Source organism: Macaca nemestrina, chromosome 13, assembly GCF_043159975.1.
Source record: "Macaca nemestrina isolate mMacNem1 chromosome 13, mMacNem.hap1, whole genome shotgun sequence".
NCBI lineage: Eukaryota > Metazoa > Chordata > Mammalia > Primates > Cercopithecidae > Macaca > Macaca nemestrina.
The window spans coordinates 40,365,509-40,381,493 of NC_092137.1; the positions used below are offsets into that span (position 1 = coordinate 40,365,509).

A 15,985-nucleotide genomic window follows, 5' to 3' on the forward strand; every position below is an offset into this window, starting at 1 on the left:
ACTAGGAGAGCCCAAGGCAAAATGACTAGGTCTCCAAATTTCTAGGAATGATATTTCCTTCATCTGAGAAACTTGAAGCTGCTACAGACCAATGGAATATAAGGGATTCATTATTTAATGCACAAAATTCAGGCTGCTGCTTTAGGGCAAACAGAAAAAAAGTCAAAATTTCCCACTATATAGAATGCTAAAAACACCTTTAAGAAATAAAGTAAGTCATGGGAAACTGGGCATAATTGAAGTTCCTAAAGCCAAAATTTTCACTTTTTTATTTGTAATCCAATTTGTGGTATAATTTTCCTAAATCCTACTTCTGATTATTTTTAAAGTTTTCTTTATGCCAAATAAAACAAAGTTAAAGATAGAACTCTGCTAAAAATTTCAATGTAAATAAAAAATTAAATCATTTTAATAAACTATATTTGTTGTCATGCTAGTATTTTGTTTACTCATTATATTTTATCATTTTATTTTTGACTAATCCCCCAGTCTGTGGGAAATGTTTGTTGATGCTGAAATTGCCATGAGCTATCTTTGCTCTATTTCCTTCACCTATGTCATCATCAAGTTCACCAATTACCCTATATTTTCACCCAGGTAGTTGACAAAGCATTGAATGGGCCTAGCCAAGGACTGTTCTATGGCACTCCACTAGAAACTCCCTCTAGACCAGTCTGACATCAAGCCACACACATTGGTTTGGTAATCAGCTACATAATCCAGCATTCCTTGACCTCATATTTCTACATCTCGGTCATGTGACTGTAATTAATTTTTTTTCTTATATGTCTTGATGAACTGAAGGCATGTGATACTCACGGTATTCTCCTGATCTTACCACTAGGGACTGTGTCAAAAGACATAGAAATTGAAACTGGGTTCCTTGAGAGCAGACATTATATCCTATTCATCCCTTAATTCTGTTTCAAAACCAGTGACTGCAAGACATAGAAATACATGTTCAATAATAAATATGTAATACATGTTCAAAAACTATTAGGAGAGTCTCAGGATTTTGAAAAAGTTGTTTTGTAGTCCTAGCTATGCCACAGTCTTGCTCTGTGACTCTGGACACATTTCATAGTCTCCAAGAACCTGAGTTTTAAATCTGAAACAAAAATGTGCTGAAACGTTTTAAGATTCTCTTTCAGGTATAGATTCTACCTAGATTTATCATTTCCACTTTGTAACAAAGTGTGACGATGACCCATTGTTTTCTAACTCGGTAGTTTTCTGGAAAAAATTTAAAATGCATTTTTTCAGCACGTCAGTACATCCTGAGATAAAACATTGTATAGTCTCTACTTTGTGTAAAGCAAACATTTTCATCACTTATCTAAAGACTTAATCTTTTTTATACCAATCATCTGTAAGTTTAGAAAAATAATGCAATTGAATTTTTCATCCAGCTGTTTACCATACATAAACTTAGAAATCCGAAAATGCCTCATTGAAAGTGCAGCGATTTGCACATTGGTAGAGTAACAGTCTCAAGAAATGAATGAAGCTTTAATGACTTATCTTCAATTCAAGAGGAGGGGCTACTATTGTAAATATTAAGCTGAAAAATTCCAAACATAACTGAGATAAAGATATGACTTAACATTCTGTTTTTTGTTTTTTTTTGAAACAAAATCTCACTCTGTCACCTAGGCTGGAGTGCAGTGGTGCGATCTTGGCTCACTGCAACTTCCATCTCCCGGGTTCAAACTATTCTTCTGACTCAGCCTCGTGATTAGCTAGGATTACAGGTGTGCACCACCACTCCTGGCAATTTTTTTGTGATTTTAGTAGAGACAGAATTTCACCATCTTGGCCAGGCTCGTCTTGAACTCCTGAACTCAGATGATTCACCCACCTTGGCCTCCCAAAGTATTGGAATTACAGGTGTGGAGCCACCATGCCTGGTCTGTACATCCTAAAAAACCCCAGTGTTCTTTCTGCTGACTGAGGCTAATTAGTGTGGGTGATAAAAATTGGGCACACATATCAAACACAAATTGGCTACTTTGTCCAGCAAACTGCTTCTACCAAAGCTCTGGCTAGGAATTTTATTACACTGACTACTTGGCTCTTTTCTTTCCCTAAATGGATTTGGTTATAGAATTAGAAAACCGGGTATACTTTGTTTTCAACAGATTAAATTTAATGGGTTTTATGAAGACAATTTTTATGTTTTCATATAAAAAAGGTAATTAGTTAAGGGATTTTGGGGGTGGGAGGATGAGGCACACAGGGGATGAAGGGGAGTACTCATTTCAGGAAAAATAATATGCAACAAAATATTCACAAATATTTTGCTGTCCCTCAGGCTGATGAATTAATCATTTCGATTAGTTCCAGAAATCCTACCATTTAATCTATTTTGAAAGAAATTAGAAGGCTATGGTTTCAACATTATGTTCAAGTTTTTGCTAACTTGTAAAATGGTAACATACGTGCTCTGGAATACTGCTGTAAGGATGACATAAGAGATGGTACAGGAAAGCATGCAGAAAACTGTAAACACTTATAGGATTTTAAATGTAATTGTATAGTAATTCCTGATGGTGAAATAAAATAGACGTTCCTTTATGTAGAACTCATGGATGTTTGTGAAGAATACATAGAATAAACAATTTAGATGTTCACACTCTAGGCTTGGCCTTGTCACTTCTCCTTCCCCTCATTGCTGATGCCACCCCTTTAATCTACCTCCCCCCAAAAGTGGCCAAATACTGGCAGTAAAGAGAGTGGCAATGAACCTGGATCTACTTGGAGAGGAGGACTCTGCTACTCAAAGAGTAAGAAAAACACAACGTTCCAGGCTCCTGATTCTCAAGCAACACAGTTACTTGGGGTATTTCTCACCAAGTGACCTGGATTTAAGGTTGGCAAGTGTTGCACACCCCTTCTTTCTGGGTGACAGAGCCATGTGAGGCTGTTGAGCTGCACCTACCAGCTAATGGCTCTGTGGCTCTGTGTCACAAACAATTTGTTTCTACATCTCCACATCTCCTGGCATTAGGACCCAGGAAACGATGTCCACACTCATTATCCATGAAGGGAGTTGATGGCCTAAGTGATTTGCCTGCATTCTACAGAGTGGAGAAACACTTATTAAAGATAGGTTTAGTCACAAGATTGCACTGTCAGCAGTCAGACTCTCCTTTCTTGACTTTTCTTTCCCTCATTCTCTAATAGAATTGTGGCTGAACTCATCTCCTACTTGGATTATTTGTCCTGAGATGAAGAAGCCCTGGAAAATCTGTTCTGAAACTGAATGTGATGTGAGGAAGGGAAAGGAGACGTAAGAAAGTGACAAACTACTGGCTCAATTCTCAGGAAGAGGTGCTGCAAAGGTGATTTGGAAACATTTGGACTTGTAAGGGTGATGATCCAGGAATTTGGGGACTGTGCTCTTTGCCTACATCCTCCCCCACCTTCAATCCCAGTGCTCTATATTACACCTGCAACAGCTTCCCATCTGCCTCCGCCCAAACAGCCTCCAAAGTGGAAATGCAGTTCCGTAGAAGAGAGTTTTAGCACAATAATCCCTGGGCTATTATGCTTATGACAGAAATAAAGTGAATTGCCAAGGAGTAGACCTCTCTCCCCACTAATCAGTTTAGAATTGTGTTGACAAAGTAGTGGCAAAATCTCCAGAAGAATCTCCCTATGAGCCTCCTAAACTTCTGCATCCCATGCATGCATAGATACCTCTACCACAATTATGGCTTTTGGGAAAGGAAGTGAGCATACAGCACCAATACCTTCAAAGTATTTAGACCTTCAGGCTATCACTGTTCTCAAAGTTTCAGGTTCCTTAGCCATAAAATTCTGAAACTGGGCCACAGGATCTTCTAAGTCTGCCAACCCAGCCCTGAGGGCCCATGAAAATCAATGCTTCTTGCTTTGGTGACAAAAATAAAAATAAAAAAACAACAGTTGGGGCTTGGTTTTTAATTCCCCATGAGCCAATTGCTCTCTCAGTAAAATCTAGGACCCTTAGTTCCTCCAGTATATGCCAGGCATATATTAAATACATGCCAAGTATATACTAAGTATATGTTAAGTATAATGCTAAGTATTATCTTGTTCCATTCTTACTGCAATCCTATAAAGTCATTCTCGTTATCACACCCACCTGACAGATGAGAAAGCAGATCTAGACAGGTCACATACCTAATACAAGGTCATGTGATTAGTAAACTGTGGAGCCAGGACGTGCTTCACTGCTTTAGAAGTTTAAGTGTTTAAAATCCAGAATGTTCCATTCCATAAAAAAAGACAATCTACGTTTCTTATTCGTTTCCTAGGCTGGCCCACAAAAACAAAGTATTGTTTAGTGCCTCAGCATAAGTCTGAAACAAGACATGCATGGTAAACTAGTTTCTTGAGCTCCACTGTGCCCTTCTGAGCCCAGGAATTCTCGGCAGTTCAAACCTCGGACTCATGCTCTGAGGTTTCCATTTCACCACAGACTAGAACTTGAGCTCAGATTCTGGAGACCAGAAACCTAGCCCTTCTGGCCTTAAGAATGACAAGCCTCTCCAGAAGCAAAGTCAGGAAAAGGCTAAAGACACTAGCAGCCGTTGAGAAATTAATTCAGCTGCAGCAGTCATTTATTTTGCTTTATGGGGTATCTTTTTTTTTTGCGGAACGATCTTAAAAATCCAGGAAAAAGTATGTAACCAAATACACAGAGCAAAGAACTGTGATGAGTTACCAACACATTTCTCACACTAGCAGGTTAAGACAATTTACTTGATATTTAGTAATAATCTATATGTAATTGTCCTTTTATTGAGGATAGGGATATTTCAAGGTGAAAAGAGGTAAGAAAATGTGGTTGATCCCTACAATTTTTTGGAAACAGGGGAAGAAAAATGGTCAAGGAAGTTCAGAGGGCTGAAGATAAGTGGTCTTCAGCTTTGCATCTTGATTTTTGCACTAACTAGCTCCATGATCTGGGATAATAACAATGATAAAAAGAGTGATAATAACCTTCACTCACTGAATTGTATGTGCCAAGAATTTGCTAAGTGCTCTATATGTATTATTTCCTTTAAGATTTAAAACAACACTATAAACTGGAAGTTATAAGTCCCATCTTAGACATAAAGAAACTGAAGTTGAAGTTGTGATAACTTGTCCAAGGCCACAAAGCTGTTAGTGGCTAAGCTAGTATTAGAACATAAACATGAATCCAAAACTCTTCCCAACTGAATCCAAACTGATTACCTTCAGGCTATAACTGTCTTCAAAGTTTCAGGTTCCTTATCCATAAAATTCTTTTTAAATTTTTTTTTTAAATTTTTCATTCCCATAGGTTTTGGGGGAAACAGGCAGTACTTGCTTTCATGAGTAAGTTCTTCAGTGGTGATTTGTGAGATTCTGGTGCACCGATTCCCCAAGCAGTATATATACTGAACCCAATTTTTTTTCTGAGATGGAGTCTTGCTCTGTTGCCCAGGCTGGAGTGCAGTGGCACAATCTCAGCTCACTGCAACCTCTGCCTCCTGGGTTCAAGCAATTCTCCTGTCTCAATCTGCCAAGTATCTGGTATTACAGGCACCTGTCACCACACCGGGCTAATCTCTGTGTGTGTGTGTGTGTGTGTGTGTGTGTGTGTGTGTGCGTGCATGTTTAGTAGAGAAGGGGTTTCGCAGTGATGGCCAAGCTTGTCTTGACCTCCTGACCTCAAGTGATCCACCTGCCTTAGCCTCCCAGTGTGCTGGGATTACAGGTGTAAGCCACCGCATCTGGCCCCAATTTGTAGTCTTTTATCCCTCACTCCCCTCCCACCCTTTCTTCCAAGTCCCCCAAATCCATTGTATCATTTTTATGCCTTTGCATCCTCATAGCTTAGCTCCCACTTATGAGTGAGAACATAAGATCTTTGGTTTTCTATTCCTGAGTTACTTCACTTAGAATAATAGTCTCCAGTTCCATCCACGTTGCTGCAAATGCCATTAATTCATTCCTTTTTATGGCTGGGTAGTATTCCATTGTGTGTGTGTGTATATAATATATATCATATATGATACATATCATACATCATATATATGATATATACCATGCATCATATATATCATGTATCATATATCATATATGTACATATGATATATATGTATATGTATGATATATATCAATTATTATATATATCATATATATAACAATTTCTTTATGCACTTGTTGATTGAGGGCATTTGGGCTGATTCCATATTTTTGCAGTTGCAAATTGTGCTGCTATAAAACATGCGTGTGCAAGTATCTTTTTCCTGTAATGACTTCTTTTCCTCTGAGAAAATACCCAGGAGTGGAATTACTAGATCAAATGGTAGTTCTGCTTTTAGTTCTTTAAGGAATCTTCACACTGTTTTCCATAGTGGTTGTACTACTTTACATTCCCACCAGCAGCGAAGAAGTGTTCCTTTCAAAATCACAATGTGATACCACCTTACTCCTGCAAGAATGGCCTTATCCATAACATTCTAAAGCTAGACCACAGGATCTTATAAGTCTGTCCTTATAAGCAAGCCCTGGGAGCCCATGGAGATCTAAACATTTAGAAGAGGGAAAACCAATGAGACATTTTCAATTCTTCCTTTCCTGTAGACTGTAAGCACTAGCAAAATGAATTGAATCTGTATACAGTTACTACACACTGCCAAAATCTGATTTATTTTGGATAAGTGATGATTTCCAGAAGTACAATTCTCAGCTAACCATACGCTACTATGATCATTCAATTTAAAAACCTTGAGCCATTCTAGGTTTTGAAGTCCCTCACCCTGCCCTGCCACACCCCCATAGCAGGAAAGAAACTTTCCCAAAGAGGAGGAGATTTTGCTTCAAGAATGATTACCTGCTTAGTTCCACACACACTCATCACATTCTGAGTCTGATTGGTGGCTAGAGTTCTCAGGGGGACAGCACTGGCGGGGGAAAATGGAAGAGATATATTTTAGGCACGCATTGATAGTGTTGCTACAAAATGCACTGCACGGGCACAACACACTGAGTTCTGGCAAGTGCAGTCCATGTTAAAGACAAAATACCCTACTAACTTGACTTTGTCTTTCTTGGACCATCTCAAATTTGGGGAACCTCTAGGTATCTGATTACATATGTTCCTGTGTGCTCCTAAAGGTGCTAGGGGAAGAGAAAAACATATGGCAATGAGTTGACTTGGAAGGCCTAGTTATAAGCTGAAAGTTTTAGGTACAATCCAGATGTATAATTTGCTACAAAAATGGACTCGGAGGAATCCTTGGTGATCTCCCAGAAGACTGAGCCACTTGTCCTCTTTTCAATATAAGGGGGATTCTGGGTTTTCCAGACCTCACTTTGTTCAGGTCTGAGATAAGCCTGAGACATATACAATTGCTGAAGGTAACTTGGGGCAGGAAAACGAAGGCCAATTGCTCTATTAAAGGAGCTTGAGTCTTCCTCTAACCATAATCTGGGCAGCTGACAACTCTCCTTTTTCTTTCAGAGCAAGTAAAATGTTCTAGGTCATGGTTAGGTTGTGAAGGGCACCCGGATCAACAAGACGTCATTTACTAAGATAAGCTGGAGGTCAACATCTCCTTATGAAAGGGCTCCAGGAGCTGTTGAATAAATGCAAAATAACAGAAGCACAATATTTGAGTACTTTAATATCTCTCATAAACTTTAATAATGTGATAATATTAAAACACATGGTAGTATTTTAATGGTAACTACAGAAGGGCCCCTGGAAAATCTGACAAATGCTATCAGAACTGGCCCTTCAGAGATGTCCTTCCATTTAGTCCATATTTGCCGTTTTGATTAGATTTTTAGTCCACTTGATCCTTCTTGAAGGAAATAAGGAGGATGTTGGAATAGTAATTTTCAATATCCAGATTCCAGACACATCACCCTGTTATAGACAGAACTCAAATCCAAGGCATTTCTGGAATCCCCGTGTTAATTACCACATTATCAAGTCCTGGAAGGACTATTGTATAAGGATTCTGAGTAACTTGATTCCCCTAATGAACCTGAGCCACCCAGACGATGGAATGAACAGCCTGTAGCCAGTCTGGGCTGCTGCCTCTCACCCCCGCAGTCTCAGAGCTTTGGCCTCTCCGGGGTTTTGGCACATGGCCTGTCCTTTCCCATTGTCAGCCTCCTTTTCAGCGCTGTTTGGCATCCTCTTCAACATGAACTGCCTAGTCTCATTATGCCCCTTTTCTTGACCCAGCCACTGCCTCTTGTGCTGCCGTGTCTGCTCATTCATCACCTCCACTGTCTTCTAATCTGTTGGTGCTGCACTGTTTTACCTGGGTTTGCAACTGGAGTTCTGAGGTTCCTAACTCCAGCTGTTTTCTGGGTTCAGCTATGCTCATCTAGATCTTGTGCATCTGCCAGAGATAAATCCAGGTGGAATTCCTTTGCCTATTTTTGTCAGGTGAACATGGACTTCTGCTTTTGAGAATCTTCAACCTACTCACCCCATCCATTTGACACTAACGCGTTTAGGTCAGTGCTTCTAAACTTTAACGTGCATCTGCATCACCTAAGAATTTTGTTAAAATGAGGATTCTGATTCAGTAGGTCTGGTGTGTGGCTTCAAATTCTGCATTTCTAACAACTTCCCAGGTGGGAGCCATTCTGCTCGTCCATGGATTTCATTTGAGTAGCAATGAGGCTACTACGAAAGGGGCTCTAGGAAAGGGGCTTTGTCCTATTCATCTTTGCAGGCCTGAAATTTCCACAGCAGTTTCACTGCCACCACTTGGGAAGACCCTTCTATGTATGAAGTAGTGAAGATAGAAGGATGACCACGACACAGTCCCTGCTCCCTAGGGTTCATAGCCTGGAGCAGTTTTCAAGCTCAGCACTGGACATTGGGGGCTGATAATTCTTAGTTGTGAGGGAAGTCATGTGAAATGTGGGATATTTAGCAGCATCCCTAACCTCTACCCACTAGATATCAATAGCATCTTCCCAGTTTTGAAAATCAAAAATGTCTCTAGACATTGCCAGATAGTTAAGAATCAGTGGTATAGGGACTGAGATAAATATGTAAATTAACAACTGAGAAGATGGATCAAGTTATAGAAGTTATGTACACACTATTCAGGAAAATCCATTATTAATATTTCAGAGGCTGTGATGAGCATTTGATAAACAGTATGTGCTCAATAAGTTTGTTAGATACCCAAATGCACTGTGATGTCCCCACACTTCCTATAACAGTTTACCTTTCTGACTGTCTAATAGAAAAGATAGTTTTACATGTCAAAGATTAGCATCTACTTCACTGACATAATTCACTTTCATGGACATGTTTGCCAAGTATATTACAAGAGAAAGAAGCACGCTTATTTTTTGGGATAACGCAGATAGAGTATAGACATTTGTAAGAAAATAAGACACTTACAATAAGTATATTTTGTAAAAGAGGCAGTTTATACTGCTTTTTTGACGCTATATACACATTCCTATTAGACAGCAACTAAGAGGAGCATTGTACATATTACTTGGTAAATGAATGCAAGAAGGATGGTACATTTTGTTGCTTGGCACATCTTAAATGCATGCTCCTAAGCAGCTGTTTCTTTTCGCTTACAGGTTTTGGGAGGATGAATGCATTTCCAAGGAACTGTCTATTCTGGGGTACTCATGCTCTTATACAGATGTATTTGACATCTGACCATGCATAAATAGAAAGCAAACCAGTAAGCAGATAAGCTTGGGGAACCCAAATAAGAGGAAAACTAATCAGAATCCACATTTATGAAGTGGGAAGCAGATGAGGAGCGGAGCAGCAGCTCGAAATCCCAGTCTCAAATGGCAGGGCTGAGAAAAGAAATAATGTCAGCATTGGACTTACATAACAAGATGGCAAGTTGAAGACTTTTTGGTTATTTATCTTAATATAGAGGCAGGAATTGAGAAGGGTCTGACTTTGAGGCAGAACAAAAAGGCTATGAGAATACTGAAGATGTAAGGGCATTTAAGGATAAATAAAAAAAGGAATGGTTGCGGGGGGGCATAGCGTGAAATATTTCAGTGCAAACTTTCAGACATGTACTTGGTAAATGTTATTATCCCTTAACATTTTATAAACGGAATCCAAAATAGGCCAATGGGAAACATTCTTGGAAATATATACCAACTGAACAAGAATATTCACAGTTGCCAAAGGAAAGTGTGACACTTGGTTCTGGTGCCAAAGTCAACAAGCCTTTGCCCAAATAATGGCAAATCTTTCCGTTCGGAACACAGTTTCTTAATTAAGTCCCAATGTCAATAACTGCACATAAGTAGAAATCAGCAGATCTGAAGTCAAGGCCAGGCTCCATGGCTGGTTGGCTATGTGAAGGAACATTTCTGCTCCAGTTTTCCTATCCAGGGAATGGGGAAGGTAATACTTTCCACCAATCTATGCTGAAGGAATACTGTGGTAAGTCAGAGAATAAATCTCTGATTCTTTTTGTTTGCTTAATGAAGAGTATCACTGCATTTACTATAGTAAAGGCTTGTTCTGTTTTAGTCCATAAGTTGAAAAAAATCAATAGAATTCATATATCCCAAATAGTCACAAGAAAGGTCTTCAAGAGATATTTGCACATCCATGTTCATAGCAGCACTGTCCACAATAGCCAAGAGGTGAAAGCAAAGAAGTGTCAGTAAACAGATGACTGGGTAAACAAAATGTGATATATATACATACACCAATATAACCGAATATTATTCAGCCTTAAAAAAGGAAGAAAACCCTGTCACATGGTACAATGGTTAAACTTTGGGGACACTGTGCTAAGTGAAATATAGTAGTCAAATAAAGGCAAATATGATTGCATAATAGGAAGTATCTGAAGTAGTAAAATTAATAGAAAGCAAAATGGTAGTTATCAGGGGCTGAGAGAAGGGGAAAAGAGGAGTTGTTTAATGGGTACAGTGTTTTAATTTTGTAAGATACAAAAGTTCTGGAGATCTGTTTCACAACAATGTGAATATACTTAACACTATTGAACTGTATACTTAAGATGGTCAAGATAGTAAATTTTATATTTTTTACTATAATAAAGTTTTTAAAAAGATATAAATAATTCCACCAAAGGAAACAAAAGCCTCAAAATAACATCCCATTTTGGTTTTAGCATTAGAATTTGGCTAATGGGGTACAGTCTCGGATGAGATTTCTTTGTATGAGTAGTCAAGCTCATGGTTACCAGAGGTGTGTCTGATCAGTAACACGCTTTGTTCACAGAAAGGAACCAAGTGTGCAGATGTCCCCTGTTCTATCTACTTTATGCCTTTCAATGGCACAGGATAACAGCAAAGGCATCAGAACCTTCCAGGGGGAAATGGTTAGTACTTAATTCTATGTAAGCTGCCCTATATAGGAAGCACTGATTTTTGATCATGTAACATTCTAAACAGCCACAACTGAAGATAATTGCCAGTTCTGCATCATGAAGAGCAGGAGAACACCTGCTAAAAGAGTCAGAAAAATAAATAAATAAATGAAATACCGAGATAACATGAAATGGAATGAAATAAAAGAATACAAATAAAAGTAACAACACTTTTCAAACAAGTTTTGTTTCTCAAGTCTAAGAAACCCTATTTTGACCCAATATACAGACTATTAGAGAATTTCTGGTCCTTAAAGCACCAAGTGCTTAGTGTGGCATCTGCTTTTTGCTAATTTCTGAGGAGAAGGTGCCTCATGATTTGCAGCAGTGACATTATCCTTCCTAATATGAAAAAAAAAACCCATGAATCAAATTGGAATGACATAAACTTAATAGAACAGAGCCTTCAGATCTGCATTCTCAGCCAAAAACTACTTTACTGGGTTATCCTGGGCAAATCCATACTTTATTTTCTGCAAAGGTAGACACTTTTCAGATCTGCCTCGAGGGATAGCAAAGGTGGAGTAGAAGGGTCCCTGGATATTCTGATACAACATGCTACAGAAAGTAACCAGAAACTTCTAGGTTTGAGGGAACCTGGGCCATTTCTGCTAGGCAATAAATGACAAGAAGAAGCTTGGGAGGTTTTCTCTTAAGTGATGTCTAAGGCTCTGAGCTACCAAGACTTCTGGGAATCACCACCAATATCCTAGTGCTATACTTTACTCAGTAAGCAGAAGGAATTTCTCTTTTGGAAAAAAAAATCAAACAAAATAAAAACAAACCTCTAAAGGTGTATTGGGCTCACAATTATTTCTGATAGGGGCTCAGTCCTATGGGGTAAAGGGAGTCAGGTAGACGCCGTGGAGATCAGACACCTTGCTGATTAGCTCCACTGGGAATGCTGCAAAGGGCAAAACTTTGTCATTCCATGTCTTTGTAGAAGCATCTTCTCTGGAGGCTTTTAAAAATAGGACTTGCTCTCAGCATTTACAGAAGACAGAGTATAAATCTTCCTGGGGAGGCGTGGAAGAAATGATAACCTTCCAAAATATTTGGGGGATTGGGTCCTGTGGACAGTTGGTCTCCATAGTTAACTAGAGATGTCAAAATCGCATTCATGCAACCTAAAATGCTTAGACATGGTGAAATAACTAGTTGAATCAATTATTTTGCAGTGAAAAAAAAATCTCACCAGTGAAATCCAACCTGTTGTTACTGTTGATGTTTCATTATTTTTACTGCATTTAGCTTTTGAGGGGACATATACCAAAGTGACAGTGCTTTAGGTAAATCTTGTTTCTTCCTTATCTATCTTCTTAGTCAAAAGGTATTTCTAATATTTTAGGCAAGAGCTACATTTTCAACAAAGGAATAAAGTTTGTAGATATTTACTGCAGCTCCCTGTTGCTGCTATCTCTACAGTAATCATCATAGCTTCTTGCCTAGGGAAAGAATGCTTTAGGCTTTGGAAGGTACACAGTTAAAACGGATACGTGTTTCTGGCTGGAGCTACCTGATTCTATCATCTCCCTAAAATTGGTTATTGAAATATTCTCAAATGTCTAAGCAGGTCATATTGTATAAATGAATGATCATCTGAATATTTTACTTACTTAACTTTTTTTTTTTTTTTTGAGACGGAGTCTTGCTCTGTTGCCCAGGCTGGAGTGCAATGGTACAATCTTGGCTCACCATAATCTCTGCCTCCCAGGTTCAAGAGATTCTCCTGCCTCAGCCTCCCGAGTAGGTGGGACTACAGGCGTGTGCCACCATGCCTGGCTAATTTTTGTATTTTCAGTAGAGACTGGGTTTCACTATGTTGGCCAGGCTGGTCTCAAACTCCTGATCTCATGATCCGCCCACCTCGGCCTCCCAAAGTGCTGGGATTACAGGCGTGAGCCACCATTCCCATCCAAACCATTTGTTATTGATATATAATTTACATATAATCCAACATATTAAAGTGTATAATTCAGCGGTTTTCAGTATATTCATAAGGTTGTGCAATCATCACCATTCTCTAATTCCAGAACATTGTATTCAGCCCCAAAAGAAACCCTGTACCAATAACCATTCACTCCTACCTTCCCTTCCCCTCAGTCCCTGGCAATCACTAGCCTACTTTTTATCTCTATGGATTTGCCTATTCTGATTATTTCATATAAATGGAATCACACAATATGTCACCTTTTGTGTTTGGCAATGTCATACATGTGCCATGTATGTCATACATGGCATACATGTATCTGTACTAACATCTTCCAAGTAATTACTGTGTCCAAGGCAATAAGGTGTGGAAGCTTTTCTTTTCTTCCAGATGTATGGAGTTGGTGCAGACCTAGTCCAATCCTATGACCAACCTTGGATGCCATGGTCACAGCCAGGCATCCTGTGTAGCATTTATGGTGTAGCCCTAAGGGTTACGGGAACCCCAAATAGTTGGGTTAACCCAGTGAGACATGGAAAACTGCCTGGAACATAAGCAAGAAACAGATCATAATTGAGAATTGAGGAAGGAAAGTGCAAGACAAAGAAAGTGTTCAGGGACACAGTTAAAATCTGAGTGCTGGGTCAGGACAGAATCAAGAGAGAACAGAGGGTGAGAAGAGGTCAGTGGCCGGGGATGTATACCAAGCTGCCAAGGATCTGTAGTAGTTGGGTCTGTAGCAGCTGCCCTGACTCAGGCCATGTGACTTCAGAGTTCTCTGTCACAGAAGCATAGAATATTTGCACTGGAGAAAAATTTAGAGCTATATTCTTTAGCACCATGGTTTTGAAGATGAACAATCTGAGCTCTGGAGGGGCTAAAAGACCTCCCCTCAAGCTCGCAAACCTTAGTGATCACTTCCTTCATCTCCCTCCTCTCAGTAGAATACATTTTCCATAATAGCTCACTGCCATGGGACCATGGCATGGGATCCCAACAGATGGATCTGGTCATATGTTAGTGCCAAAATGCAGTTTAGCAACCATTTACTCACATAACCTTACGCTATGTGACAATCAGCGGAAGGTCTTATATATTTTTATATTAGCTTAAAAGAAAGGTTTGATGTTCTTTGATCTAATTTTTATTGGTTTAATTGTCTAAATACCTGGAGTTCCTTTACATTTTAAATAAATTTAATAGATTAGTATCAATCTAGAGGTTTAGAAACTGAAATAATTTTTATTGGTTAATTGTCTAAACACCTGGGGTTCCTTTACATTTTAAATACATTTAATAGATTAGTATCAATCTATAGGTTTAGAAATGGAAAGAAATGAATGAGGTCCCCAACATGTCAGTCAATGGGAAATAGAACAGTGATGCCCAAAATATGCACATAAATATCATATAAACACTGTTGTTCAATAGAATTGTAAAATTAATAGGTTCAAAAGACATGACTCGAAAACCCTTTGTCATTTAACATTCAGAGCTGTAACTTTTAAATCAGTTTCTTCCAGCATCATTGTACAGAAAAAAAATCATTTTTTTCTACAGAAAAAAAAAATTAAAAAGAAATAAATTTTTAAAATAGCCTTCAGATTAGTCAAAAAATTTTGATGCATTCATATAATGAGAAAATTGAAGGCATTGAAATGATGGTATGATGTATATTTACTAAAATCAAGAGTTTAGTAACATGTTAAGTGAAATAAAAACTATAGAAGAACATTTAAAATTTGATGTCTTTATATATCTTGCAAGTGTATATATTTATATTTGGGTGTATATATAAAGAATATATCTGGAAGGACATCCATGAAGTACTGACAATTGTATCCCCAAGTAGTGGAATTATATAAGAATTTAGTTTCCGTAATTTTTTGTTCTTTTTGTTCTCTTCTATTCTATTTTTTTTTCTGGAATTAACATGGATTACTTGCATAATTAAAATATTAAAAATAGACTTTGTTTTGAATGTTGTGTTTGCAAGACTGGTTCATTATCAGTTTCTACAACAAATACCATTTTAGAATCGATAACAAAAATAAAAGCAAGTTGTTCTTATCTCCACAAACTCAGAAAATACTCAGTTCTAAATCAAATATAAACCAGTACAAAGAGGTACTTGTGAAAGGAAACAAATGTTTGGGGACTTGACCTACTCCCCTTCCCTCCTCCCTTGCATCTCAAAGAGGTACAGCTGGTTCTCACTCCTTTTGATTTATTAAATCACCATCTTCTCTCTAGGCTAGACACAAAATTCATCGTTAGGATTTACCCTCAAGCTTCAGGCTAACTACATTGTATTTGAAACAAGCAAATCATCTCTGTCTTGTTGCAAAGTTTACAGTAACATCAACTCAATCAGTACACGTGCTGAGCTTATTGTTATCCACCTTTACCTCATAGGAAAGCCCTATTAGTAGGGGACTTTGGATCACCTCCTTTGTTTATTCATGAAGTTGAAAGCTACAACAATAGATCATGTTCATTTTCCAATAAAACAAACTACCAGGGTCATCATGATGCACAACTGTGAGAGGTACTGTTTTCATCATAGGTTATATTAATGATGCCTCTTTGCTCATCACACATCCACTAACAGTGGTCCAGGAAACTTCATCCCATAACATTTTAATCAAATTCTGTTTTTATATTCAGTATTTGACTC

At 38.4% G+C, this 15,985-nt stretch overlaps 1 protein-coding gene and 1 long non-coding RNA gene across 23 annotated transcripts in view; both read right to left on the bottom strand.

Moving 5' to 3' along the window:
• Positions 1-15,985, bottom strand: part of LOC105464900 (solute carrier family 8 member A1) — a 391,740-nt gene that overhangs the window by 173,588 nt on the left and 202,167 nt on the right. The window lies entirely within an intron of this gene.
• Positions 1-15,985, bottom strand: part of LOC139357819 (uncharacterized) — a 108,195-nt gene that overhangs the window by 13,624 nt on the left and 78,586 nt on the right. Inside the window, exon 2 of the long non-coding RNA XR_011611649.1 lies at positions 1-15,985. This exon is cut by the window's left edge and continues 13,624 nt beyond it; it is cut by the window's right edge and continues 43,685 nt beyond it. This is a non-coding gene — a long non-coding RNA (uncharacterized lncRNA).